The sequence below is a fragment of the Leptonychotes weddellii genome, chromosome X, assembly GCF_054177405.1.
Source record: "Leptonychotes weddellii isolate Sample4059 chromosome X, ASM5417740v2, whole genome shotgun sequence".
In the NCBI taxonomy this organism is placed as follows: Eukaryota; Metazoa; Chordata; class Mammalia; order Carnivora; family Phocidae; genus Leptonychotes; species Leptonychotes weddellii.
In genome coordinates, this window is record NC_138385.1 from 46,581,334 (window position 1) to 46,607,175 (window position 25,842).

At 36.2% G+C, this 25,842-nt stretch overlaps 2 pseudogenes; one reads left to right on the forward strand and one right to left on the reverse strand.

The window, feature by feature from the left end:
• The first annotated feature begins 7,859 nt into the window (after positions 1–7,859).
• LOC102738440 (mitogen-activated protein kinase 6-like) lies at positions 7,860–14,007 on the forward strand (annotated as a pseudogene).
• Positions 14,008–14,802: 795 nt separating this feature from the next.
• On the reverse strand, positions 14,803–22,578 carry LOC145717918 (actin-related protein 2/3 complex subunit 2 pseudogene; annotated as a pseudogene).
• Between the last annotated feature and the right edge of the window lie 3,264 nt (positions 22,579–25,842).

The following is a 25,842-nucleotide window of genomic DNA, read 5'->3' on the forward strand; positions in this document are numbered from 1 at the left end:
AAATGGTGAATTTACTATATGTAAACTATACTTCAATAATCCTGACTTAAAAATATATATATAGTGCAGGCTCCAAAATAGGCTCTCAAATAATACATACCTGGGTATGAAGCCAACTTTTGATATTCAATAAGTGTGTGACTTTGGAAAACTTACTTTACTTTAACCATGGTTTCTTCCACCATAAACAATATAATAAGGAGGTTGGAATGAATATGAGTAATGAGATAAATATAAAATTTTAATACAATGCAATATACAATAAACACTAACTCATTATTGACAGTTATATTTGTGTTTGCAACAATGTCTACAACTGTACTGTATGATATAGTTTCTAATTAGTTCCTCAGCTGTTTTGCCACATTTCAAGTGCTCAATAGCCACACATGACTAGTGGCTATTGGCCAGCACATATATAGAACATCTCCATCATCCAAAAAAAAAAAGCTCCAGTGTACAATGCTGGGCTGGAATAATATTTGACAATAATAAGTATGCTTGTTGAACAGTGTAAAAGTTGAAATCAAAGCAACATTTTTCTTTCTTGTAACCAACTGTACACTTCTTTAACAACCTACTACAGAATTCTGAATAAATCTTAGTTTATGTTTTGTTAGGTGTTTTCAGATTTCTTAAGCCAATATTTGTCCCAATAGAAAGCCAGGAAACATTTCTCTAATATCTAAAAATTTCCTCAAATTTTAGGAATAAAAAGTATTTTTTGGGTGTATTATATTCTTTGATAAGACTTTCAAAACTATATAGAGAATACCATCTTTGCATTTTCTCATAAAGTTATACTTTTATTTGTCCATCTATCTATAATTCACCTTTTTACAAATATGATTCAAAGCAGACAATTATATTCTTATTTTTTCCAGATGCAGACAATTTTAATTCCATATTTAGGAAAACAGCAAGCTTAAGATCACAGAAAATAAATTTATTTTAAAATAAGGATATAAATAAATAAATAAATAATCAGGATAAATTAACTTTTAAAATACACAAATATATATACTATATATACAATTTTATATGTATATAGACACATATATGGACATATATACATATACATATATTCTATATATACACACAATTATATATACATTTATATACAGTCATATATAACAATACAATATACATATATCATATATGTATTGTATATATACAATTTTATTAACTGTGTATATACTTTAACTGTGTATATATAATAATATATGTACACATATATAAATATTCTCACTAAGTTCCCTTTAACGTCATTACCAAAAGTGTTACTGAACAAAAGAAACACAAGCAAGAAGAGGTTATGGAATAAATAAAGAGGAGGAAAAAAAATGGAAAAAATAGCAAGACAAATGGGGACCAGGGATGTTCATAATAGTAAGACAGTAGGGTCCTATAATTTTATTGATACAAAAGAACCATCACCAAAGGTAAGGGAAGCAAGGGTAAAAATGAACAATTGGGACTTCATCAAGATAAAAAGCTTCTGCACAGCAAAGGAAACAGTCAACAAAACCAAAAGACAACCGACAAAAGGAGAGAAGATATTTGCAAATGACATATCAGATAAAGGGCTAGTATCCAAAATCTATAAAGAACTTACCAACCTCAACACCCAAAGACCAAATGATCCAATCAAGAAATGTGTGCAGAAGACATGAACAGACATTTCTGCAAAGAAGACATCCAAATGGCCAACAGATACATGAAAAAGTGTTCAACATCATGCAGCATCAGGGAAATCCAAATCAAAACTTCAATAAGATACCACCTCACACTAGTCAGAATGGCTAAAATTAACATGTCAGGAAATGACAGATGCTGGCAAGGATGTGGAGAAAAGGGAACCCTCCTATACTGTTGGTGAAATGCAAGCTGGTGCAGCCACTCTGGAAAACAGTATGGAGGTTCCTCAAAAAGTTGAAAATAGAGCTATCATATGACCCAGCAACTGCACTACTGGGTATTTACCTCAATGATACAAAGGTAGGGATCCCAAGGGGCACATGCACTCCAATGTTTATAGCAGCAATGTCCACAGTAGCCAAACTATGGAAAGAGCCTAGATGTCCATTGACAGATGAATGGATAAAGAAGATGTGGCATATATATATACAATGGAATATTATGCAGCCATCAAAAAATAGAAATCTTGCCATTTGCAATGATGTGGATGGAACTAGAGAGTATTATGCTAAGCGTAATAAGTCAATCAGCAAAAGACAAGTATCATATGATCTCACTGATATGAGGAATTTGAGAAACAAGACAGAAGATTATAGGGGAAGGGAGGGAAAAATGAAACAAGACGAAACAAGAGAGGGAGACAAACCATGAGAGACTCTTAATCTCAGGAAACAAACTGAGGGCTGCTGGAGTGGAGGGGGTGTGGGAGGGATAGGGTGGCTAGGGGATAGACAATGGGGAGGGTATGTGCTATGGTGAGCATTGTGAATTGTGTAAGACTGATGAATCACAGATCTGTACCCCTGAAACCAATAATACATTATATGTTAATAAAAAAATAAAAAAGAATACTTAGAAAATAGTAATGATGAGAACGTCATATTTTACAATCTTAAGTATGAGATCAATGTAATCAGAAGCATATTTGTAACATTAAATGCATTAAAAAAAAAAAAAGAACCAGTGCACATTTTATTCCACCCATTCATTTTGAAATAAGCATTGGGTCTCTAGATGTTAATATTTCCCTTGCTTCAATTTGTCCTCTATATTAAATGCTTGTTCAAAAGACAAAAAAAAAAAAAAAAATTCTATCCTTGAGCTTGAAAAACAGGAACATCAGTAACAAAAACAGGACACTGTCTTAAGGAAATAAACTATCTTTCCCATTTGAAAGAACTTAATATGATGATCCTCAATAATAAAAGGAAACTGTATTGTATATTGCAGTAAAAATAACAAATCTAGAGGTGCCTGGGTGGTGCAGTCAGTTAAACGTCTGACTCTTGGTTTGGCCCAGGTCATGATCTCAGGGTCATGAGATTGAACCCTGTGTCAGGCTCTGCACTCAGCATGGAGTCTGCTTGAGATTCTCTCTCCCTCTCTGTCCCTCCCAATCATGTTCTCTCTATCTCTCTCTCTCAAATAAATCAGTAAGTCTTTTTAAAAAAATAACTAATCTATTATGAAGATCTCCGGCCAGAAATCATGGAACCTGGACAATTACTATCGGCTCTTGTTTTTTTGTTTGTTTGTTTGTTATTGTTTTTTGGTCAGGATTTTTTTTTAATTGAGGAGAGAAGTCTGTATCATAACTCCCAATGGCATCCATTCACAGATGACTACATTTTGCCCTGCATTCCTGTATTTTCTATTTTGCCAATCTAAATAGAAGGCAAAAATGTCTGCTGACCCTTGACACACTACTATTCATTACACTGAAAAGTAAATGAGAAATATTTCATCTTCAGAGTATTATTATATGACATTAAGATTTAATAACAATATTAAAGTCACATTACAGGTCTTTAATGTAGCAAAGACCTGTAATGGAAGTAATGTAGAAATAACGTATTGTGTGCTTTACTTTAATGCAGTAATAATAGTGTCTAGTTAAATAAAAATATGCTTTAAAATAAACATTTGAGCTATAAACTTTTAAGAGTTTGCAAACATTATTAGAAGCAAATTAATTTTAAAAGCTCAAACTGTAAAGCATATGGTTGTGAATTTACTTGTGCTGCATAGTAATATCTTAGTATGTATTTCTTTTCTCCCTTAGGACTACTACAAGAAATCAGTAGACTGATGGGTAATCCTAATCAAAGTTCATCAGAACTCAGGGCCTTTGTTACAAGGATAGCAAGAACTACTTAAATCTTATATTATGATTTACCTGTGTGATTAGTGGTATAGAAGTGGTGTACCTAAGAATACAGAGAAAGGCCAAAATATTTACTGTAACAAAATTGAATGTGGTTCCACGTAAAACATGGTAAATACATGCCACACTTTCTCTCTCACACAGCACAATGATACCTGGACAAAATGCATGATGTAAATATTTGAGAATTTTAAAAAGTATGTCAACAGAAAGATAGAGAAAGATTACAATTCAAACCCACTACTGATCCAGTAGTAATTTTGAATAATTTTCCCTCCAGCATTTCCCCAGTGGAACTCAATATAACCTGAAACATATAAATGGGCATTGGTGCATCAGAGAGCAAAATAGGAGAAGCCCTCTAGTTCTGGATCAAGGAGCAAGAAATGGAATTCTTACTGTTCAAAGATTATAGAAACATTTGATTTTTTGCTTTTGTGTTTTGTTTATTTTCCTTTCTCCATCCCTCACATCCTAGCTCTCACACAATTTGCAGTTTGGAAACAACAGCACAAAAATTTCCCTCCACTTGAACTTAAACACAGGCATGGGAATGGAAATACCCAATATAGTGGAATGACTAAGTTTCAAGTATCTGTACAAATGACTGAAGAGAAGAGATGCAAAAACTGGAAATCACAGGAGAGATTAGGAAGAGAGATGAAATCAAGACAGTGAGCCTATAAAGTTCCTTATGAAACCCCGGTATTAATTCTGAACTATGCATGCATGGAGATCTGGTCTTCATCTGCACACAAAGACTTTGAGCTCTAAACTAAACCACTGCTAAGCAACAGAACATCCCAAGTAATGCATACTAAGTTGAGATCTCAAAATCACTGCAAAGACTTTGATAATTGCAATTACATTGAAAGCACATAGGCACAATATGAATGAGAATTTCTGTCCTGACATAAATAGGCCAATTCCTTGATCAAACATAAATATTGAGAACAGGAAGATGGTGGCAGAGTAGGAGGACCCTAGGCTCACTTCATCCTACCAACACAACTAGATAACTATCAAATCATCCTAGATACCCCAGAAATTGACCTAAAGACTGACATAAACTCCACAACTAAAGGGAGAGAAGAGGCCACATAAAAGAAGGCAAGAAGTATGGAGACATGATTTAGGGGAGAAATGGACTGTGGCTGATCTGCAAGGGAGGGAGCTGTGGTCACAAAAATGGCATGAGAGAGAGGAATACACACGGGATTGCAGGAAGAAACTTTTTCCCCAAAGCCATTGATGTGGAAAATGAGAGGGACTGAATTTTGTGAATTCTTGCAACAAGTGGGGATTAAAGCCTATAATTTTAAATGTCAGTGGTCTTGGCTGGGATAGAGCCCAGAAGGCACTGTACTGCTCCTGGAGAGAAGTCAGGCAAAAAAAAACCCCTAGGGACAGCATGGGAACAGTGATCTAAACAGTGCGGGGAACACAAAGGGGGAAGATTATTTGCTCCTCAGAGCACATCCCTGAGAGGCAGCATTCACAGAGACACCTCTCCAGGAACAAAGGAGTAGGTGGGGCTCATATCCATCCCCCACCCCTCAGCAGAAACAGAACCACCTGTGGGAAGTGGCACAGCATGGACACTGGCTGCCTAACTTAATCACACGAAGCCCCACCCCCTTGTGCTCCTGTGGGACAGCCCTTCTCAGGCACGCTTGCTTCAGCCCCAGTATGGTGGGTTCCTCCCCCAGAAGACCAGCACAAACCCCTGCCCACTCCATATTTCCAAACCAGAGAGTTTCACAGGGCCTCAGTTCCATCGGAGGTGGTGTCAGGTCTCATTTCACAAGCAGGCCAGAGAACACCTAGTTAAAACTTGCCACATTCAGGCCAGGAACTAAACACTGCACACAGGAGGAAAGGAGAGCATCTGCAGATGACTGGCCTGAAGGAAAGAGCAGCCAGAACACAACAGGAGAGCACATGCAGCACACACCAGAGACACTTCCTGAAGTGCCAGGCCCTGAGCAAGAGATTACCTTTTTCATAAGGCCATTATTTCAGGAGCAGGAGATATAACTGGGTTTTCTAACACAGAGAAGAACGCAGAGACTTAGACAAACTCGGAAGACAAAGGAATTGATCCCAAATGAAAGAAAAAGATAAAGCCATGGCCAGAGATCTCAGTGAAGCAGATATATGTAACAGGCCTGAAGGAGAATTTAAAGGAACTATCATAAGGATACTCACTGGGATTGAGAAAAGAATAGACTTTAAAACAAATACTTAACAAGAGACAAAGAAGGCCACTGTATACTAATAAAAGGAGACAATCCAACAAGAAGTTATAACAATTGTAAATATTTATGTAACCAATCTGGGAACACCCAAATATATAAAACAATAACAAACATAAAGGAACTAATGGATGATAACACAATAGTAGTAGGGGACTTTAACACCCCACTTACATCAATCACAGATCATCTAAACAGGAAATAAACAACAAAACAATGGCTTTGAATGACTCACTGGACCAGCTGGTCTTAACAGATACATTCAGAACATTCCATCCTAAAACAGCAGAATACACATTCTTTTGAGTGCACATGGAATAATCTCCTGAATAGATCACATAGGAGGTCACAAAAGAGGCCTCAACAAATATAAAAAGATTGAATTCATACCATGTACCTCTTCTGACCACCATGCTATGAAACTTGAAGTCAACCACAAGAAAAAGAAATCTGGAAAGACCACAAATACATGGAGACTAAACAACATACTACTAAACAATGAATGGCTCAACTAGGAAATCAAAGAAGAAATTTAAAAAAAATACATGGAAACAAATGTAAATGAAAAAACAATGGTCCAAAAGCTTTGGGGTGCAGCAAAAATGGTCCTAAGAGGGAAGTATAGTAATAAAGACCTACCTCAAGAGGCAAGAAAAATTTCAAATACACAAACTAAACTTATACATAAAGGAACTAGAAAACGAACAACAAATGAAGCCTAAAGCCAGCAGAAGGAAGGAAATAATAAAGATTTGAGCAGAAATAAATTATATAGAAACTAAAAAACAATAGAACAGATTAATGAAACCAGGAGCTGGTTCTTTGAAAAAGATCAATAAAATTGATAAACCTCTAGCCAGACTTATCAAAAAGAAAAGGTGAAGAACCCAAACAAATAAAATCAAAAATAAGAGGAGAAATAACCAACCTTAAAAATACAAATAATTTTAAGAGGATATTATGGGCCCTCTCTCTTAGGTTGGGGTTACATGGTGGTGATTGCAAAGTGAGCTTCAGAGAGGCTGCTACAGGCAGAACAGCCAGAGACCTGTGGGCTGTCTGCAAGCCCTGCACTCCCTCAATGAGCTGGAGAAATCCTGTTGTATCAGAGTAAGATGGATGGTAGCTTTGATTGTGATTGTTGTGATTGTGTTGAGCTGGAGCCACCTGATCACTAACAGAAGACATCTTGTGTTAACCATCAGCCACCAGGGCTTTCTGTTGAAATATATAACAACAAAGGAAGGAAGAAAAGATGCAAAACAGAAATAGTGCTTACAGAACCTTATAATGATGCTGCTCAGGACAAGTCCAACACTAAATGTATCAGCACTGTGAGGAGAATGTTCATTGAAGACTGTTATGTGCATATTTATTCACATTTTTGTGGAATGTTAAATCATTTAGCACAGTAAATCTGAATGCATAACATGCCATTTCATTCCATTTGAATTTCTTGAGTGTTTTCTTTAAATGTCTGCAGAGTTGCTGTCCCTTTCTTGATCTATGAGTACAGCAATCTTTTTAACTCTCAATATGAAGAGAGCTTTGTGAGCTTTAAATCTAAGGGGAACACAATGGGCCTGGTGGCATATGCAATGAACATCAAGAAATCATCACGCTGTGGAAGCAAAATTATTTTTCTTTTACTTTTTTGAAAGATCTTTCCTTTTCATGTCAGTTTTATTCCTTGTTTACACAAGCTCAATTCAAAAGGAAAAGGCAATAGTAAAGTTTCCAAAATGGCAGATAAATCTGAAAGTCTCATAAACATTCATGGTTTTGATCTGGGCTCTGGGTATATGGACTTAAAACCACTGTATTGTGGAGGCAATGGTTTTGTTTTTTTGTGCTGTCGACAATTACTTTGACAAAGGAGTAGCCATCAAGCCTTCCAGGACAAACAGAAACTAAAAGAATGTGATCACCAAACCAAACCTACAAGAAATATTGAAAGGGGTCCTCTAAGCAAAGAGAGAGCCTAAAAGTAACATAGACCAGAAAGGAATAGAGACAACATATAGTAAGTCACCTTACAGGCAATACAATGGCACTACATTCTTATCTTTCAATAGTTATCATACTTAAAGGGTCTATCCAACAAAAAGACCTAACAGTTATAAATATTTATTCCCCTAACATGGGAGCAGCCAATTACATAACCCAATTAATAACAAAGTTAAAGAAACTCACTGGTAATGATAACAATAGTAGGGAATTTTAACACCCCCTCTCACTGAAATGGACAAATACTCTAAGCAAAAGATCAACAAGGAAATAAGGGCTTTAAATGACACACTGGACCAGATGGACTTCACAGATATATTCAGAACATTCCATCCCAAAGCAACAGAACACACATTCTTCTCTAGTATACATGGAACATTCTCCAGAAGAGATCACATCCTAGGTCACAAATCAGATCTTAACCAGTACCAAAAGATTGGGATCATTTCCTGCGTATTTTTGGACCACAATGCTTTGAAACTGGAACTCAATCACAAGAGGAAATTTGGAAAGAACTCAAAAAGCATCCTACAGAAGAATGAATGGGTCAACAAGGATATTAAAGAAGAATTTAAAAAATTCATGGAAAAAAATGAAAATGAAAACACCACTGTTGAAAATCCTTGGGTTGCAGCAAAGGTGGTCCTAAAGAGAAAGTATATAGCAATACAAGCCTTTCTCAAGAAAAAAGAAAGGTCTCAAATACACAACCAAACCCTACACCTAAAGGAGCTGGAGAAAGAACAGCAAATAAAGCCTAAACGCAGCAGGAAAAGAGAAATAATAAAGAACAGAGCAGAAATCAATGAAATAGAAACCAAAAGAACTGTAGAACAGATCACTGAAACGAGGAGCTAGTTCTTGGAAAGAATTAGTAAGATTGATAAACCCTTGGCCAGACTTATCAAAAAGAAAAGAGAAAGGACCCAAATAAATAAAATCATGAATGAAAGAGGAGAGATCACAACCAACCTGAAGAAATACAAACAATTATAAGGACATATTATGAGCAACTATATGCCAACAAATTAGACAATCTGGAAGAAATGGATGCATTCCTAGAGATGTATAAACTACCAAAACTGAATCAGGAAGAAATAGAAAATCTGATCAGGTCCATAAACAGCAAGGAAATTGAAGCAATAATCAAACATCTCCCAAGAAACAAGAGCCCAGGGCCAGATGGCTTTCCAGGGGAATTCTACCAAATATTTAAAGAAGAATTAATACCTATTCTTCTGAAACTGTGCCAAAAAATAGAAATGGAAGGAAAACTTCCAAACTCATTTTATGAGGCCAGCATTACCTTGATCCCCAAACCAGGCAAAGACCCCATCGAAAAGAATTACAGACCAATATCCCTGATGAACATGCATGCAAAAATTCTCACCAAAATACTAGCCAACAGGATCCAACAGTACATTAAAAGGATTATTCACCACGACCAGTGAGAGTTATTCCTGGCCTTCAAGGGTGGTTCAACATTTGCAAATGAATCAACACATTACATCACATTAATAAAAGAAAGGACAAGAACCATATGATCCTCTCAATAGATGCAGAAAAAGCATTTGACAAAGTACAGCAACCTTTCTTGATTAAAACTCTTCACAGGGTAGGGATAGAGGGTATATACCTCAATATCATAAAAGCCATCTATGAAAAACCCACAGCAAATATCATTCTCAATGGGGAAAAACTGAGAGCTTTTCCGCTAAGGTCAGGAACATGGCATGGATGTCTACTATCACCACTGCTGTTTAACATAGTACTAGAACTCCTAGCCTCAGCAATCAGACAACAAAAAGAAATAAAAGGCATCTAAATTGGCAAAGAAGAAGTCAAACTCTCACTCTTTGCAGATGATATGATACTTTATGTGGAAAACCCCAAAGACTCCACCCCAAAACTGCTAGAACTCATACAGGAATTCAGTAAAGTGGCAGGATATAAAATCAGTGCTCAGAAGTTGGTTGCATTTCTATACACCAACAATGAGAGAGAAGAAAGAGAAATTAAGGAGTTAATCCCATTTACAATTGCACCCAGAACTATAAGATACCTGGGAATAAATCTAACCAAAGAGGCAAAGAACCTGTACTCTGAAAACTATAGAACTATCATGAAAGAAATTAAGGAAGACACAAGGAAATGGAAAAAAGTTCCATGCTTATGGATTGGAAGTACAAATATTGTTAAAATATCTATGCTACCTAGAGCAATCTACACATTTAATGCAATCCCTATCAAAATCCCGTCAACTTTTTTCATAGAAATGGAACAAATAATGCTAAAATTTGTATGGATCCAGAAAAGACCCAGAATAGCTACAGCAATGTTGAAAAAGAAAAGCAAAGCTGGCGGCATCACAATTCTGGACTTCCAGCTCTATTACAAAGCTGTCATCATCAAGACAGTATGGTACTGACACAAAAACAGACACATAGAACAATGGAACAGAATAGAGAGCCCAGAAATGGACCCTCAACTCTATGGTCAACTAATCTTTGACAGAGCACAAAAGATTATCCAATGGAAAAAAAAGACAGTCTTTTCAACAAATGGTGTTGGGAAAATTGGACAGCTACATGCAGAAGAATGAAACTGGACCATTTCCTTACACCATGCACAAAAACGTGCTCAAAATGGATGAAAGATCTAAATGTGAGACAGGAATCCATCAAAGTCCTTGAGGAGAACACAGGCAGCAACCTCTTCGACCTCAGCCGCAGCAACTTCTTCCTAGATACTTTGCCAAAGTCAAGGGAAGCAAGGGTAAAAGTGAACTATTGGGATTTCATCAAAATAAAAAACTTTTGCACAGCAAAGGAAACAGTCAACAAAACCAAAAGACAACTGACAGAATGGGAGAAGATATTTGCAAAGGACACATCAGATAAAGGGCTAGTATCCAAAATCTATAAAGAACTTATCAATCTCATCACCCAAGGAACAAATAATCCAATCAAGAAATGGGCAGATGACATGAACAGACATTTCTGCAAAGAAGACATCCAAATGGCCGAGAGACACATGAAAATGTGCTCAACATCTTTAGGCATCAGAGAAATACAAATCAAAACCACAATGAGATACCACCTCACACCAGTCAGAATGGCTAAAATTAACATGTCAGGAAAGAACAGATGTTGACAAGGATGTGAAGAAAGGGGAACATTCCCACACTTTTGGTGGGAATGCAAACTGGTGCAGCCACTCTGGAAAACAGTATGGAGGTTCTTCAAAAAGTTGAAAAGAGAGCTACCCTATGACCCAGCAATTGCACTACTGGGTATTTACCCCAAAGATACAAATGTAGGTATCTGAAGGGGCACATGTACACCAATGTTTATAGCAGCAATGTCCACAATAGCTACAATATGGAAAGAGCCCAGATGTCCATCGACAGATGAATGGATAAAGAAGATGTGGTATATATACACAATGGAATATTATGCAGCCATCAAAAAATTGAAATCTTCCCATTTGCAATGATGTGGATGGAACTAGTGGGTATTATGCTAAGCAAAAGAAGTCAATCAGAGAAAGACAATTATCATCTGATCTCACTGATATGTGGAATTTGAGAAACAAGGCAGAGGATCATAGGGGAAGAAAGGAAAAAATGAAACAAGATGAAATCACAGAGGGAGACAATCCGTAAGAGACTCTTAATCCCAGGAAACAAACTGAGGGTTGCTGGAGTGGATTGGGGAGGAGGGATGGGTTGGCTGGGTAATGGACGCTGAGGAGGGTATGTGCTATGGTGAGCACTGTGAATTGTGTAAGACTGATGAATCACAGACCTGTACCCCTGAAACAAAGAATACATTATATGTTAAGAAAAAAGAAAAAAGAAAAGAAAATTGTTCTACTGATCCCCAGAGTGCCTAACATGCTCTATGTGAAATCAAAATTATTAGAAGACTTAACCATAATAACATTGTGTGTTTGAAATTCTTGGTCCCAGTGGAAGCCAGTTAACAGATGATGCAGGTTTTCTTACCAAACTGAATAGTGTTTACATTGTTCAGGAGTATATTGAAACAGATTTGTCTAATGTGCTGGAGCAGGGCCCTTTACTGGAAGAGCATGCCAGGCTTTTCATGTAGCAGCTGTTATGTGGTCTCAATTATATTCACTCTGCAAATGTACAGCACAGAGATCTCAAACCAGCTAAACTTATTGTTTATAGTGAAGACTTGGTACTGAAGATAGGTGACTTTGGTCTTGAATGGACCATGGATATCTATTATTCCTATAAGGGTCATCTTTCTGAAGGACTGATTACCCAAAAGCACAGGTCTCCAAATCTATTACTTTCTCCTAATAATTGTATTAAAGCCATCAGATGTGGGCTGCAGGTTCCATCGTTGCTGAAATGCTGACTGGTAAAACCCTCTTTGCAGGTGAACATGAACAGATGCAGCTGATTTTAGAATCTATTCCTGTTGTATGTGAGGTAGATAGATAATCAGGAAATTCTCAGTGTAATTCTAGTTCACATTAGAAATGATGTGACTAAGCCACACAAACCTTTAACTCAGCTGCTTCCAGGAATTAGTCAAGAAGCACTGGATTTCCTGGAACAAATTTTGACATTTAGCCCCATAGATCAGTTGACAGAGGAAGCACTTTCTCATCCTTACATGAGCATATTTTCTTTTCCAATGGATGAGCCAATTTCAAGTCATCCTTTTCATATTGAAGATGAAGTCAATGATATTTTGCTTATGCATGAAACTCATGGTCATATTTATAACTGGGAAAGGTACCATGATTGTCAATTTTCAGAATATGATTGGCCTATACATAACTGCTTAGATATTGATGAAGTTCAGCTTGACCCGAGAGCTCTGTCTGATGTCACTGATGAAGAAGTACAAGTCAATCCTCAAAAATATTTGAAGGGAAATCATGAAAAGTATTTGGCAGATCCTGCTTTTGATACCAATTACTCTACTGAGCCTTGTTGGCAGTACCCAGATCATCATGAAAACAAATATTGTGATCTGGAGTGTAGCCATATTTGTAACCACAAAACAAGGTCATTATCATATTTAGATAACTTAGCTTTCAGAGAGACTGAAATTAACCATTATTATGAACCCAAACTTATTAGGTATTTTTCCAATTGGAAATAACAAAGCAAAGAAAAATCTGATAAGTAAATCAAGTCAAAATGTGAAATGAATGGATTGGTTAGAGTGAAGATACCTGCCGAGGAAGCATCACAGCAAATGGCTGAAAAAGAAAGGGAGAAAGAATCAGGGATTTGACTTTGATTCTTTTATTGCAGGAACTATTCAACTTAATTCACAACATGACCCCACTGATGTTGTTAATAAATTAAAAGACTTGAATAGCTCAGTGTCCCAGCTAGAATTGAAAAGTTTGATATCAAAGTCAGAAAGCTGAGAAAAACAGGAAAGAGGAATGCCAAATTTATCTCAATTAGAAGCCTTCTACCAATGTTCTCGAGATTTATGGGTGGAGGCAGGACTGCTTTCTCATAAATCAGTTTTGTTGTGAGGTAAGGAAGAATGCACAAATTGAGAAGGAAAATACTTACACCAGTTACATGGAAAAGTTATTTAGTGGGAGAAAAGATGCTGAAATTCTGGAAACTGAGTCAGTAAAGGATGAGAAGCTTTGAGGGAGAGGAAATGAGGAAGGATGTCTGAACAACAGTGGGGAGTTCCTCTTTAAAAAGCAGCTTGAATCCATAGGCATCCCACAGTTTCACAGTCCAGTTGGGTCCCCACTTAAGTCAATACAGACCACCTTAACACCTTCTGCTATGAAATCTTCCGTTCAGATTCCTCATGAAACATACATCAGCATTCTGAAACATGTTAACTAAAACACTCAGCAGATAGTACTCTTTGTACTCTTCATGAAATGTGTTCTGTCTTTTTTATTACTATTGGTTAAGTCATTTTTTTGTGTGTGAATCAGATGATGTCATTTAGAAATGATTTTATTAGTTTTTGGTTTTTAAAATCCAGACTTCTTTTCTACATGTGAGATGGTTTTCATTTTAACTGGCATGTCATTTACAAACAAAAATAAAGAATAGAGCAAAATGATGCAATGCAAGAGGAGACAAAACAAATTTACTAGGAAAACATTCTCTTATAGAACAATGATCTGTTTTACAGGAAACAAAAATTTGACTTCAAATGTACATAGTGAAACTGAATATAATTGCATGAAAACGTTTATTTTTTCCTAAAACATTTTTCATTCATGAGTATTTTTAAGTTTTGAATACTGTACATATTTTTCAAAACACATGATAACAGCAGCAACTAAAAATGAATGCTCAATTTGGTAGACATGTGTTAAGCACCTCAAGGTAACAAAAGTAAGTGGCAAAACATATACCACATATAAAGCTTCACATACACACTTCTATTTAACCAGGGTTATTGTAGTAAACTATCCTTAATAAGATTCATATGCTGTTTATAAATGTTCTGGTATGCATTTTGTAGACTGAAGTGTTACTATATCGCATTTTATTTATCATAGCAAATCAGTGTATTTCCTGTATTTAATTATAAAAGTTACTTTAGTTTTTGAAAATTATTTGCAAGTATACTTTTCCCATTTGACATTATGCCTTGTTGCCTACTTAGCTGAATATATAATGTTAGCTCATCCAAAGGCTGTCCACGTACTTAATTTACTTAAGTATTCATTTTAAGTAAAACCATCACTGTGTATAGGAATTTGTATTTTGGAGGTGACTGATCAATCTATAAAGAAACATTAGGAATTATTTTATTATAAAATGCACCTAGAAGACTTACCTGTGTCTATATTTTTAAAAATATGGTAATATTAGACTTGTGTGCATGAAAGTAAATAAGGTACATTATTGTAGTTTAAAAGTTGTACATGGTAAGATACATTTTTAATTTACTGTTTTTTTAATTTTATTTAAAAACAATTAATTAACATACAGTGTATTATTAGTTTCAGAGGTAGAGTTTAGTGATTCATCAGTTACATATAACAACCAGGGCTCATTCATCAAGTGCCCTCCTTAATACCTATCACCAAGTTACACCATCCCCCACCCACTTCCATTCTAGCAATCCTCAGTTTGTTTCCTATATTTAAGAGTCTCTTATGGTTTGTCTCCCACTTTGATTTCATATTATTTTGTTTTTCCCTCCCTTCCCCTATGTTCATCTGTTTTGTTTCTCAAATTCCACATATGAGTGAAATCACAAGATCATTGTCCTTCTCTGTCTTATGTCACTTAGCATAACACCCTCTAGTTGCAGCCACGTCATTGTGAATGGTAAGAATTCTTTTTTGATGGGTGAGTAATATTCCATTGTATATATAAACCACATATTCTTTATCCATTCATCTGTCAATGGACGTCTGAGGTCTTTCCATATTGTGGCTATTGTGGACATTGCTGCTATAAACATTGGGGTGCAGGTGTCCCTTTGATTCACTATGTTTTTATCCTTTGGATAAATACCTAGTAGTGAAATTGCTGGACCATAGGGTAGCTCTATTTTTAACTTTTTGAGAAACTTCCATACTGTTTTCCAGAGCACCTGTCCCAGTTTGCATTCCCACCAAGAGTGAAAAAGGATTCCCCTTTCTCCACATCATTGATGACATCTGTTATTTCCTGACTTGTTAATTTTAGCCATTCTGACTGGTGTGAGGTGGTATCTCACTGTGGTTTTTTATTTTTATTTGCCTGATTCTGAGTGATGTTGACCATTTATTCATGCATCTGTTGGCCATTTTGTGTCTTCTTTGGAGAAATGTCTGCTCATGTTTTCTGCCCATTTATTTACTGGATTCTTTGGTTTTGGGTTGTTGAGTTTGATAAGTTTTTTTTTTTCATTGTGGTATTTTTATTTTTATCATTGCTTTATTTTTTATTTTTTATTTTTTTATTATTATGTTCATTTAGCCACTGTATAGTACATCATTAGTTTTTGATGTAGTGTTCAATGATTCATACAGTTTGATAAGTTCTTTATAGATCTTGGATACAAGCCATTTATCTGATAAGACATTGGCAAATATCTTCTCTCATTCTGTAGGTTATGTTTTGGTTTGGTTGACTGTTTCCTTTGCTGTGCAAAAGCCTTATATCTTGATGAAGTCCCAATAGTTTCGCTTTTGTTTCCCTTGTCTTTGGAGACATGTGTGACAAGAAGTGGCTGCAGCTGAGGTCACAGAGGTTGCTGCCTGTGTTCTCTAGGAATTTGATGGATTCCTTTTTCACATTTAGGTCCTTCATCCATTTTGAGTTTACTTTTGTGTATGGTATAAGAAAATAGCCCAATTTCATTCTTCTACATGTGGCTGTCCAATTTTCCCAACACCATTTGTTGAAGGGACTGTCTTTTTTCCATTGGATATTCTTTGTGCTCTGTAGAAGATTAGTTGAACATAGAATTGAGGGTCCTTTTCTGGGTTCTCTATTCTGTTCCAATAATCTATGTCTGTTTTTGTGCCAGTACCATGCTGTCTTGATGATCACAGCTTTGTAATAGAGCTTGAAGTATAGAATTGTGATGCCACTACTTCTGGTTTCCTTTTTCAACATTCCTTTGTCTATTTGGGGTCTTTTCTGGTTCCATAGAAATTTTAGGATCATTTATTCCAGCTCTGTGAAAAATTTTGATAGTATTTTGAATAGGGATTGCATTGAACGTGCAGATTCTTTTCGGCAGTATAGACATTTTAACAATAGTTATTCTTCCAATCCATGATCAGGGAATGTTTTTGCCATTTCCTTGTGTTTTCCTCAATTTCTATCACAAGTGTTCTATTTTCAGCTACAGGTCCTTTACCTCTTTGGTTAGGTTTATTCCTAGGTATTTTCTGGTTTTTGGTGCAATTGTAAACGGGATGGATTCCTTAATTTCTCTTTCTTCTGTTGCACTGTTAGTGTATAGAAATGCAACTGACTTCTGTGCATTGATTTTATATCCTGCAACTTTCCTGAAATCCTGTATGAGTTCTAGCAATTTATGGGTGGAGTCCTTTGGGATTTCCACAAAGAGTATCATGTCATCTGCGCAGAATGAAAGTTTGACTTCCTCACTGATTTGGATTCCTTTTCTTTCTTTTTGTTGTCTGATTGCTGAGGCTAGGACTTCCAATACTGTGCTGACCAACAGTGGTGAGAGTGGACATCCCTGTCGTGTTCCTGACCTTAGGGGAAAAGCTCTTAGTTTTTCCTGATTGAGGATGATATTTGCTGTGGGGTTTTCATATATGTCTTTTATTACATTGAGGTATGTTCCCTCCATCCCTACACTGTAGAGAGTATTAATCAAGAAGGGATCCTATATTTTGTCAAATGCTTTTTCTGCATCAATTAAGAGAATCATACAATTCTTGTCCTATCTTTTATTATATGGTGTATCACATTCATTGATTTGTAGATGCTGAACCACCCTTGCATCCCAGGAATAAATCCCACTTGGTCCTGGTGAATAATCCTTTTAATGTACTGTTGAATCCTATTGGCTAGTGCCTTCATGAGAATTTTTGCATCCATAGACATCAGGGATATTAGTCTGTAATTCTCCTTTTTGGTGGATTCAAAGTAATGCTGGCTTTGTAGAATGAATTTGGAAGTTTCTCTTCCATTTTTATTTTTTGAAAAAAAAAAAACTTCAGAAGAATAAGTATTAATTCCTCTTTAAATATTTGGTAGGATTCTACTGGGAAACCATCTAATCCTGGACTCTTGTCTGTTGTGAGATTTTTGATTACTGATTCAATTTCTTTGCTGCTGGTCATGGGTCTGTTCAGGTTTTCTACTTCTTGCTGTTTCAGTTTTTGGTAGTTTCTTTGTTTCTAGGAATGCATCCATTTCTTCCAGATTGCTTAATTTGGTGGCATATAGTTGCTCATATGCTCTTACAATTGCTTATATTTCTTCAGTTTTGGTTGTGATCTCATCCCTTTCATTTATGATTTTATTTATTTGGGTCCTTTCTCTTTTCTTTTTGCTAAATCTGGCTGGGGGTTATTGATCTTATTAATTTTTTCAAAGAACAAGCTCCTAGTTCATTGATCTGTTCTATTGTTCTTTTTATTTATATTTCATTGATTTCTGCTCTAATCTTTATCATTTCTCTTCTGCTGGATTTAGGCTTTATTTACTATTCTTTTTCCAACTCCTTTAGGTGCAAGGTTAGGTTGTGTATTGGAGACTTTTCTTGTTTCTTGAGAAGGGCCTGTTATTGCTATGTACTTCCCTCTTAGGACCACCTTTGCTGCATTCCAAAGATTCTGAGCTGCTGTGTTTTCATTTTGATTTTTTGAAAAAAATATGAATCAATGAATTTTTGTAATTCATCTTTAATTGACCCATTTATTCTTCAGTAGGTTGCTCTTAACCATCATGTATTTGTGTTCCTTCCAATTTTTTTCTTGTGATTGAGTTCACGTTTTAGAGCATTGTGGTCAGAAAATGTGCAGGGAATAATTCCAATCTTTTCCTGTTTGAGATCTGATTTGTGACCCAGTATGTGATCTATTCTGGAGAATGTTCCATGTGCACTCAAGAAGAATGTGTATTCTTTTGCTTTAGGATAAAATGCTCTGAATATATCTGTGAAGTCCATCATGTCCAGTGTGTCATTCAAAGCTTTTGTTTCCTTGTTGATCTTCTGCTTAGATGATCTGCCCATAGCTGTGAGTAGGGTTTTAAAGTCCCCTACTATTACTGTATTATTATCAATGTGTTTCTTTAATTTGGTTATTAATTGATTTATATATTTGGCTGATCCCAAGTTAGGAGCATAAATATTACAATTGTTAGATCTTCTTATTAGATAGACCCTTTTATTATGATATAGTGCCCTTCCTCATCTCTTATTACAGTCATTGGTTTAAAATCTAATTTGTCTGACATAAGGATTGCTACTCCATCTTTCTTTTGATGTCCATTAGCATGATAAATGGTACTCCACTCCCTCACTTTCAACCTGGAGGTGTTTTTGGGTCTAAAATGAGTCTCTTGGGAAAAAATAAAATAAAATAAATAAAACGAGTCTCTTGGAGACAGAGTATGGATGGGCCTTATTTTTTTATACAATCTGATACACTATGTATTTTGATTAGAGCATTTAATCCATTTACATTCAGAGTGGTTATTGAAAGATCTGAATGTAGTGCCATTGTATTACCTGTAGAGTTTCTGTTTCTGTAGATTGTCTCCATTCCTTTCTCAACCTTGTTACTTTTATGCTCTATTTTTGCTCAAAGGTTCCCTTTAATATTTCTTGCAGGACTGGCTCAGTGATCACAATCCTTTTAGTTTCTATTTTTCCTGGAAACTCTCTCTCTCTTATTCTGAATGACAGCCTTGCTGGATAAAGTATTCTTGGCTACATATTTTTCTCATTTAGCACCCTGAATATATCATGCCACTCCTTTATGGCCTACCAGGTCTCTGTGGACAGGTCTGCTGCCAGTCTTTGTGTCTACCTTTGTCAGTTAAGGACCTCTTGTCCTGAGCTCTTTCAGAATTTTCTCTTTATCTCTGAAATTTGCAAGCTTCACTATCATGTGTTAAGATGTTGACCTATTTTTACTGATTTTGAGGGGGGTTTTCTGTGCCCCCTGGACTTGAATGCCTGTTTCCTTCCCCCAGATTAAGGAAGTTCTCATCTATTTGTTTATTTGTTCAAATAAAGTTTGAAGTTCTCAGCTTCAGTTTATTTGTTCAAATAAACCTGACCATCTCTCTATTCTTTTCCTCTAGGACCCCTATTATTCTAATATTATTTCAGTTTATGGTATTGCTGATGTCTCGAATCCTCCCTTTGTGATGCAGTAGTTGTTTTTCTCTTTTTCTCAGCTTGCTTATTTTCACTCACTCTCTCTTCTGCCCCATTTATCCTAGCAGTTAAAGCCTCCATTTTTTTTAAGATAGATTTTCTTTATTAATGATCCCAACCGTATTTCTTTGACACAGGAGTTTGAACTCAAATATTTAGGAGAAAACAAATTAAGATTGCATTATCCCACAAGTCATTATCAGTAACATACTGCAAAGTGTAACAGCTTGGAAAAGAGGGAGGAAGGCAAGGGGAGTTAGGGAGTGAAGGTAAAGAAAAGGAATTAAGTTGATCAAGTGGAATTCTTTTTCTTTTTCTTTTTCTAATTCTTGAGAATTATGAAGTCCTTGCAAGCAGAGCTTGTTTCTGCAGATTATTTTCCAAACGTGTACAAAATGGAACCAAAACGGAGAATCCCTTAAGTACCTGAAGAGGTGCAACATTAAAAGCTACAATTATCCAGTAGCAAGTGTTCCAGCCTTCAGATGCCACCCACCTCCTCTTCCTGTTCCTGAGAGTTAGTGGGATGGAAATGTCTTCCTTGTGATTATTTTCATTTCTTTCTTCTTTGCATCTGGACATACATGATACAGTACCTTGAGGAAGTCAGATGATTTTGCCCACATTAGGGTGTGAATATAGGCTTTAGAGCATTTGATGTGGTAGTGCAGATAGTCCCAGAATGTGTGGATCAGGTTGATGGTGTTGTCTGGAACACTGACATTGGTGTGGCAAGGGAACAGCATGAAGGTAATGTAGCCAATGTTGTCACCCATGGCAGCATTGGTGTCTTTCAGCTCCAGAGGAGGTTCCTTGTGGTTAAAGAGGACCTGTGGGGCTGTGTGACTGGTTCTGCAGCCTTCTTTGAACTCCTGCATGAATACTTTTCCAATGACCACATCATCATCATTCTTAAACACTGTGCTGAAGACTATTGTGACTCTGTCCTTTTTAGATTCAACATACATGGTTTCATCATCCCTATAATGGATAACTGCCCTGTTCTCTCCTTCCTTGACTTCTTCTTGGAACTCAAAATATTTCTCAAAGACAGAAGTAAAACAATTTCATTTCAACATGGCAGCCTGATGCACAAAGGAATCTTTGGATGCTGGGAGATTTTTTTTTTTTTTTTTTTGCAACTAGGAAATAAATATATTCACAATCCGTACAGTTACATTCCTTTCACCACCCCCACAACCTTGGGAGTGCCCAAGAAACTTAATGAGTCTCTAAAATGTCACAGTGTGGAAGTATGTGCGAAGTGAACACAGTATACTCCAAAAAGAAAGAAATTCTTTGATCAAAGTGTCTTCAGATCTCCACGTAGACTTGCTTATTTTCCTGGAACATCCTTTTTCATTCTTCTTACTCTAGCCCCAAAGTTCTTTAAAATACACCAATGTTTGAAGAAACTAAGAGGTAAATACAGGCACATTCCACCATATAAATCCTGTATACTGTAATACAAGCATACTGGTTCGAGACACAAGAGGTGGAGGTAGTGAATATAATTAAAAAGAGTCTACTTGGTGATTTTTAATGTGGATGCCGGGAGATTTTTAAGGTCATATAGCAAAGAGGCATTGCAACCCGATTCAAGATTTAACAAGAAACTCCCGTACACCCTCTTTAATAACTCATCAGCACCATGCACTTGAAGTTACTTGTAGAGTTTCAAAGAAATACTGACCATAATTTTGTTTTGTCTCCATTAAGATTTGACAAGGCAAGAAACAACAAATGTTGGAGAGGTTGTGGAGAAAAGGGAACCCTCTTACACTGTTGGTGGGAATGCAAGTTGGTACAGCCACTTTGGGAAACAGTGTGGAGCTGCCTCAAAAAATTAAAAATAGAGCTACCCTATGACCCAGGAATTGCACTCTTGGGTATTTACCCCAAAGACACAGATGTAGTGAAAAGAAGGGTCATATGCACCCCAATATTCATAACAGCAATATCCGCAATAACCAAACTGTGGAAAGAGCTGAGATGCCCTTCAACAGATGGATGGATAAAGAAGATGTTGTCCATATATACAATGGAATATGACTCAGCCATCAGAAAGGATGAATACCCAACTTTTACATCAACATGGATGGGACTGGAGATTATGCTAAGTGAAATAAGTCAAGCAGAAAAAGTCAATTATCATATGGTTTCACTTACTTGTGGAACATAAGGAATAGCATGGAGGACGTTAGGAGAAGGAAGGGAAAAATGAAGGGAGAGGAATCGGAGGGAGAGATGAACCATGAGAGACTATGGACTCTGAGAAACAAACTGAGGGTTTTAGAGGGGAGGGGGGTTGGGGGATGGGTTAGCTTGGTGATGGGTATTAAAGGAGGGCACGTATTGCATGGATCACTGGGTGTTATATGAAAACAATGAATTGTGGATCACTACACCAAAAACTAATGATGTATTGTATGGTGACTAAAATAACATAATAAAATAAAATTAAAAAAATATTTCAAATATGATAGAGGATTCCTTCAAAATCTGCAAATGTTACTTCTACTTCTTCTGATTTGTTATTGGCAGCCACATTCTTGAATTTGAGTGTGAGACTCTCCTCAATGATGCAGTTGTTCACCTCTAACAGGATCATGGTGGTGGTTGCCCCAGGAAGGGGAAGGAGAAACAAGTAGAGCCTCCATTTTTTACTGCATCTCAGCAATAGCCTTTTTGATTTTTTTTTTATTTTGACCTGATTAGATTTTAGTTCTTTCATTTCTCCAGTAAGGGATTCTCTAGTGTCTTCTATGCTTTTTTGCAAGCTCAGCTAGCATCTTTATAATCATCATTTTGAATTCTAGTTCTGACATCTTCTTATTTCCATATTGATTAAATCCCTGGAAGTGAGTACTGCCTCCTATTCTTTCTTTTGGGGTGAGCATCTCCATCTTGTCATTATGTCCAAAAAAAGAATATCTTATTTCAAACAAGATGTAAAACAGAACACAACAATAAACTATATCCTGGGTGTATTTTGGTCTGTTTGTTAAAGGAACTAGATTCCAAAATAAGAAAGAAAGAAAAACTGATTATATATATAAAATTGAATACAGTGAAAGGAAACCACAAATGAAATATATATATACATATACATATATATAATTTTAAAATAACTATAAAAGACTTAAAAAAGAATTGATAAAATAAAATAGCTGAAAAGGAAAATAAATAAATAAATAAAAATTAAAAATAAAACTGAAAGACTAAAGAATAATAATAATTTAAAAACCCCACTAATGCTATATGTTTTCCCCAGGAACTGGCATTTTGCAGTTCTCTATGATCAGTAAACTTGCTATTAGTTGGATGTTCCTACTGGTCTTCTGGAGGAGGGGCCTGTTGCTCTGATTCTCAGGTGTTTTTGCCTGGGTGGAATTGCACCCCCCTTGACAGGGCTGGGCTTAGTGTAAGTGGTTCCAGATTGCACTATGTGGCCTTGTTTTGCTCCCTGAAGGCTTTCAGCACCGATGGGGGGATGAAAATGGTGATGCCCCAATCTGTAGCCCCAGAGCTAAATGTTCATGCCCCCCACTCTTCAGTGAGCCCTCACAGAAAATCAGTCTATCACTCATGTCTCCCTGGTTTTCATCTGAACTCTCTATTCACCCAGCCTGTGACCAAGGATTTTTATCTAAGGCATGTGCCCCCCCCTTTCAAGTCTCCAAACTTTACAGACTCCTGCAGTGTGGACCCGCACCCTTCCTCCTTGGAAAGGGAGGGGATCTCACCATTCTGTCTTTTGCTGTGCCCCTGCTCAAAGAGTGGTCACCCAACCATGCAGTGGTTCCTGGTTTATGGCAACACCAAGCAGAATGCTGGTGCCTAGATTCGCTGTTTATAGCCTGCTTCCCTGCTCCAATGCTTGAGAACTCTGCCCGACTCAGGCACCCCCATTCTTTTTGTGTCACTGGGGATCCTGAAACTATGCTCTTCCACCTGGGATTCTGCCCCACCTCGCCACCTGAGCACCTTTCATGCAGGAGCTTCCCCCACTGGAGCAGACTTCTAAAAATTCCAATTTTGTACTCCACTGCTTTGCACTCCTTACCCCTGTGGTTTATCTTACTATATATCAACTTGGATTCCCATCTCTGCACCTCCTACCTTGCAAAGAGTGGTCGATTTTTCTATTTGTATAATTGCAGCAGTTCTTTTTCTCAGAACTCTGGTTGATTTCATAGGTGTTCAGAATGATTTGATAACAACCTAGCTGAATTCCAGGGACCATATAAAATTAGGGTCCCCTAGTCTTCCATTATCTTAACTCTTTTCTCCCTACTGTATGTTTTTCCTGAATAATCTATTTCCTATTCCAAAGCAAGCAGGAATAAAATTAGGTTAAAAGTAAAACAAAAAAAGATAGAATATTATGAAAAATTATATGCCAACAAATCCTGGAGGAAAATGATAAATTCCTAGAAATATAAATTACCAAGACTGAAACAAGAATAAAAAACTTGAACAGATTAATAACCAGTAAAGAAATTGAATCAGTAATCAAAAATTTCCCAACAAACAAAAGTCCAGGACCAGATGGCTTAACAGGCCAATTCTACAAAGTATTTAAAAATGAGTTAACACCTGTTCTTCTCAAACAATTCCAAAAAAATAGAAAAGGAAGGAAAGCTTCCAAATTAATTCTATGAAGCCAGCATTACCCTGATCCCAAAACCAGATAAAGACACCACTAAAAAAAGAGAACTACAGGTTAATATTCCTGATGAACACAGATGCAAAAATTCTCAATAAAATAGCAGAAAACCAAATCCAACCACACATTTAAAAAAAATCATCCACCACAATCAAGTGGGATTTATTACTGGGTTGCAAAGGTGGTTTTATAATCACAAATCAATCAATGTGATACATCACATTAATAAAAGAAAGGATAAGAACCATATGATCATTTCAGTAGATGCAGAAAAAGCAACTGACATAGTACAACATCCATTCATGATAAAACCCTCAACAAAGTAAGGTTAGAGGGAAAATATCTCATCATAATAAAGGTCATATTAAAAAAAAACGCAGCTAATATCATCCTCAATGGATAAAAATTGAGAGCTTTTCCTCTATATTCAGGAACAAGACAGGAGTGTCCACTCTCACTACTGTTATTTAACATAGTATTGGAAGTCCTAGCCACAGCAATCAGACAACAAAATAAATAAAATGCATCAACTCATCAAGAAAGAAGTCAAACTTTCACTATATGCAGATGACATCATTCTCTATAAAGAAAACCCAAAAAACACCACCAAAAAACTGCTAGAACAGATACATAAATCCAGTAAAGTCACAGGATACAAAATCAATGTACATAAATCTGTTTCATTTGTATACACCAATAATGAAGCAGCAGAAACAGAAATCAAGGAAACAATCCCATTTACAATTGCACCAAAACCAATAAGATATATAAGAACAAACCTAACCAAAGAGGTGAAAGACATGTATTCTGAAAACTATAAAACCCTGATGAAAGAACTGAAGAACTGAAGATGACACAAAGGAATGGAAAGGCATTCCATACTCATGGATTTGAAGAACAAATATTGTTCAAATGTCTATACTTCTCAAGCAATCTACACATTCTCCACAATAAACCATGTGCTGGGCAATAAAACAAATGTCAATAATTTTTTTTATAAATTGAAATTATGCAAAGTGCATTTTCTGACCACAATATAATTAAGTTAGAAATTAATAAAATAGAAAAAATTGAGAAATTCATAAATATGATTAAACTAAAAAAAAAAAACTTAAAAAAACATGCTCCTAAATTACCAATGGGTGAAAGACAAGATCATAATGGAAATTAGAAAGTCGTTTGGGATGACTGAAAATGAAGACACAA